The sequence below is a fragment of the Frankliniella occidentalis genome, unplaced genomic scaffold, assembly GCF_000697945.3.
Source record: "Frankliniella occidentalis isolate FOCC.00 unplaced genomic scaffold, Focc_3.1 Scaffold139, whole genome shotgun sequence".
Taxonomy (NCBI): Eukaryota; Metazoa; Arthropoda; class Insecta; order Thysanoptera; family Thripidae; genus Frankliniella; species Frankliniella occidentalis.
Window position 1 is genome coordinate 30675 of NW_026267266.1, and position 3774 is coordinate 34448.

The following is a 3774-nucleotide window of genomic DNA, read 5'->3' on the forward strand; positions in this document are numbered from 1 at the left end:
ATGGTGAAACAAAAAGAAAAATTCCGTCGATCGGAGAGCAGCTGACCTGGGTTCCATTACTTCTGGAGCGAATCCAAATGTTTCCGGCCCCCGGGACCCGTTGAGATAACGCTCACGATCGCGCCCATCGCGCCTATCGCGCCTGCCATCGCCGCGCGGCTCCCGTCCCCGCCGAGCCTGCCAAGGGCCCATCGCCGAACTACTCTACGGCCCGAATTTGGCATTGGTATCGGATCGAGTCGCCCCCAGGAAATTTTGCCAGCCAGCCGGCCACCGCAGTCCGCGACCTTTGACTCGTAGTGAAGTTGGGAGACGAATTAGCACCACACACAAAAGGGAAAGGTATTATTTTGTCCGAATGGTTTTAAAAGAGCACAAATTCAATAATTCCTCCGAAAAAGTGTTCACAGTATTTCCCGAGCGAATAATGACGTGTGCGAAATCAAGGCTTCTTTCTTGGGACGAAATTCTCTTCCTGACCGGCATCTCCCGAAGGTCGACCTATCCCTTCCCCGATCACGGCCAAACAAGCGTGCCTCATTCGCAGAAAAGTCTCGCGATGGTAGCGGTAACCTCCGGCGCAGCTGCCGGCCGATCCCGGCCGGCCGTACGACCTCGCGCTTCAGCGACCTCATCCACCCGCAATGTCGCCGTGCCCTGCGTGGCGCCCCCCGGGCCCCACAACAATGGCGGGCGGAGGTCCCCTGCGGGCCCCTCTCCAGAGGGTCCCCTGCTGTTGGCAGGCGGCCAGGGCCCGGCCCAGCGCGACACCGAACCAGATCAGGAGCCAGACGACATCCTCCTCCTGTTCTGCGCGCGCTGCGGATCCGGTGAATTGGGCGCTGCCGCTGCTGTTGCTGCTGGCGGTGGTGCTGCTGGTCTGGCGGGGGCGCTGCTCTCGGTGCTCGGGCGAGGGCGACACCCGGGACGACCTTTCGCGCGCACCACCACCACCACCGCCCCGCAGCAATGCAACGCATAGAGCAGGACCAGCGCGCGCCGCCCGGCGAATTAACGTTTATTACATTTGCACACATGAATGAAGGGAATGGCACGCCGGTGCAGAGCCGCGCGCCGGTGAATGGCGAGGGGTCGGGTTGCGCGCTGCGGGGCGACGCGACGCCGAGGGGACGCGACGCGACGCTCTCAGCTCTCAGGGGGGAATGGCGCCCACTCCGAGTAATTTGGAGCGACACCCCGAGGCGCCACGGCCGCTTCTTGGAAGTGGCGATGTACTGTATACTCCGCAGCACACACTGCAAGCAGCAGCAGTCCTCCCAAAGGATCAGCAGGGCCCCAGTTGGCAGCGCGGAGCGCCGCGCCGTGCCACGCCACGCCAGCCGAGGAGCCACAAGGAGCAAGTGGAAAGGTATTTGACTACAACTTCTCGTGGAACTCAATAGGTCCTTAAACGCGCGTGTACACCCGGCGACACATTCAGAGAAGCAAAGGCTTCGCCAAGTGAGCGAGGTGGGGCGGGGCGGGGCACGGCGCAGGGCCCGGTATACGCCTGCCCGGGGTACCACGGCCATGCGTCACGACACATTCTTTCCTGCCCCGCTGCGCAAGGCTCGTCGGACCCGAGACTTCTTTTTGAGCCGCGTCAAACACGGCCACTCGCGTCCACTACGGCGCGCAAAGAATGGGCATCGTGTCGGATTGCAGGACAGCTTTTAACACACCTCCTTCTCCTTCTCCTCCTCGTCCCTCTTGTTCCTCTGAAGCGTCGAACAGCCGCCCTTGAAGAGGGAGGGGAAGGGGATAGGGGGGCTCAATAACGGGCTGAACGGTCGATAATTACAGATCCGCTTATTCGCAGTCGGCTCGGTCCATTCGTGTAACGACTGTATTGGCAGCTCGAGGAAGAATTGCCCAAAACGGCACCGAGCCCCCCTGGAGAGCAAAGCGGCGGGGGAGGGGGGCGCACTCGCACTGATCGAGGCGATCAGTATGCTTCATTGTCGAGAGTAGTATGCAAGGATAGGCAAACCCGCCCGCTTTCGTACATGCGGTACAGTATAACAACGAAAGTGCGCGGCGTGAGTCAGCCACCTGGTATACTGTTCCGAATGCACCCGTGCGGGCCAGTTGCCTATCTTCGCGGAGTTAGGATCCATGTCAGAGACGATACGCACAGGATGGCCTCGGGATGGCCCATCGGCACCGTTCTTTCTTCAGATATTACATAATAGTTTCTGAACAGGAATGATCACACCTGGAAATCTGCACAGTAACAGGGTGGTTGTAAGTGTAGGCCCCTCATGTAAGGAACTATTTTCAAAAAATAAAAGAGTTATATTTCCAACGGTAAATGCGCCTTTACAATCATACAGACGTCAAAGAAGGCTCTCCAAGCCAAATTAAACCTTTTTTGAGTGCGGTGAAGTCTCAATTGAAAAGTGGCCACATACGCGATGGCCCGGCCCCGCCGCCCAAGCGCCCCCACCCCCCGCGGCCGGCGCGCTTTACGAGTCGCCCCGCTGCGCCGCGCCGGCTCGGCTGGTATGGTGTGAAGGCGGTCGATTCTAATCACTCGCCGACAGAATTTAATCACTATAAATCGCGTGCGCACGCGTGATCTGGATGCGCGCGGAGCCGCCGCCCGTCCCATCCTCCCCCGCCAGCCGTAGAGAGTCGCCCCGGCCGGGCCTTGGCCCCCGGCGCGCCGCCGGTATTTGGACAGATCCGCATATTTATTATGATTCTTATAATGGTAATGACTTACAACAGACGGCATCTGCGACGCGGCAGTGTGTTGTGTGGACTGGTTGGTAAGGGTTTCATAGAGTCCATCCCCCCGGGCCGCCCCGCCCGGCCGCGCCCGGCCCCGCCCGCCATTCTGAGGGTGTTTGGGCCACGTGTGCGGGTCGCAGCACAGCGGAGTCGCGTGGTGGTCATCAAAGCTGTCAGCGATCACTTGGCCCTCACAATGGCGGGCTATTCAGAACAAACCACATCCAATGGGTAGCCGTCCGGGCCGCCACGCCCCGCCACGCCCGCCAGTCGAGCGGAAAGCAAAAGCAACACACGGTGGCGGGGGTGCTGTGTGTGTGTGTGAGAGAGAGAGAGAGAGAGAGAGAGAGAGAGAGAGAGAGAGAGAGAGAGAGAGAGAACGCGCATCTGTGTGTGCGTGTGTACGGGTGAGCAGAGAAATGCAACCGACACTCCAAAGTGTCAAAAGTTTTCAAGGGGTGGTGGTGCGCGTGTGTGGCCACGGGGGCCCTTTGTCCTTCCTTGAGGAGCCCCGGCCGGAGACGGCCCAGTGACTCGGCATCATCTCACTCGTCGTCCCCAGGACGCGACGCGACGCACCCCCGAAGTGAAGCCGGGCCGCGCGTCGCGTGCGGGGCTGAACCAGAGGCTGTGCCGGAGGCTGGACCTGCCGCTGGCGATGCGAAGGGAAGGCTCAATGGATTTGCATCAGCCGCCCACAAGCGCGTCAGGTCGGGCATAACTCAGGCGGGAGCTTGACGCTCGGCGCGGCCAGCGCGGCCCTGCTCGGCCCTGCCGGGGCCTGCCCTGCCCGGTGCGGACAGGCTCCGTTAGTGGGCACTGACAGGCTCACTGGCAGGTGTCCGACGCCTGGAACGTGAACTCTGAACCTCGCTAAACCCATTCCGCTGACGGAGCCGCTCTGCGGAGCCTCTGGAGCGGGCCGGGCCCGACCCCCGCTGTCCGCCCGCTGGAGCGCTGGAGCAGCGCCGGAGCGTTGGTGGGGCCGCGCCGAGCTGTAGGGGATGACCGGGGAAAGTGTAGCGTAGTCGGGGGCGGGGG

At 61.6% G+C, this 3774-nt stretch overlaps 1 protein-coding gene across 1 annotated transcript in view; it reads right to left on the reverse strand.

The window, feature by feature from the left end:
• The window catches only part of LOC113208575 (sodium channel protein Nach-like), a 14036-nt gene that overhangs the window by 1971 nt on the left and 8291 nt on the right, over positions 1-3774 (reverse strand). The window lies entirely within an intron of this gene.